The following is a 1,183-nucleotide window of genomic DNA, read 5'->3' as shown; positions in this document are numbered from 1 at the left end:
TTTAGGTTTTCTTACCTTAAGGCCAACAATATTCAGCACACTGTTACTTTATTTTCTAGAGAAGAAAAAAAAAAAAAAAGACATTTGAAATCTAAGAATTCATAAATGGTGGCGTCAAAGGAGGAGGTAAGAAAGGTTTTACCAGCATTAGAGGGTCAGGGGGAATAATCCAACTGAGTCATGTCCGACTGGTGGTGCATCTAGATGGCACACTTGGCTCTTAATATTTGTCTTGGGGGGGTGTTGCTCAACACAACAACAGGGTTTTGATTGTCTCTGTATTAATGCAGCTGTTTTCTTAGGGGATCACACTAGAGCTGAACATTGAGCAATATTTTACAATAAAAAACAAATGTGATGTATGATTTTTGTGAGGGATCCGATCAAAAGGTTAATCTTTATCATTCGTTTCTAAAATAGATGAGAAAACAAAATTATGCGGCCACAAAGCGTTTCCTCATCTGTTTTGTGATCAGAACAAGAGAGTTAAAAAAATAAATAAATAAATAAAATAAGAAAAGTTCACGCAAGTGGTCATAAATATTTGGTAACTTAAATTGGAGGTCATATTTGTGATATTCCATCAATGCCTTCGCAAAATAAGTTGAAAACCAGAATACAAATGTGAGCAGGCATGAATAATGTGAAAAAAATAGATTTACCCACAGGCCTGTAGATAAACCAGAAAGGAGGCATTTCATCACAGACGGCTAATCTACAGTCATGACGTGATTTAAAATGCCTTGAAAAGAGGTCACAGTTTAAATTAGAATACCTTTGATTTGAAGCAGAATGGCAGAAGTGCGACAATAGCAACCTTAACAACAACTGAGTTTGTCAAAACTTTGTCAGTTTGCTGTTGAACTGTTGCTGTCTTGTATGAGTTTTACACCAAGAAAATAACCCGGGAGGATCCAAGACAAATAAATTTAAGTCTTTTGCTTCTATCTTTATCTTCCACAAAATTAAATAAATAAATAAAAAATTGTGCTCTTTTAAGTTGTAGGGCGGTTTGCCTCCATTGTTTATAACGTAATTAAAGAATCAGGTTATGATAGTTATGATTAATTGTAAAAGTAACATTTCTTAAAGCTAGAAGAAAAAAAAAAAAGGATGGATTTTTTCCATTATTTATATAAATGAAGAGAGAACAAACTAAATCGACTCTTTTTTTTTTTTTTTA

Source organism: Echeneis naucrates, chromosome 6 (genome assembly GCF_900963305.1).
Source record: "Echeneis naucrates chromosome 6, fEcheNa1.1, whole genome shotgun sequence".
NCBI classification, from domain to species: domain Eukaryota; kingdom Metazoa; phylum Chordata; class Actinopteri; order Carangiformes; family Echeneidae; genus Echeneis; species Echeneis naucrates.
Note: the sequence above shows the minus strand (reverse complement) of the source record.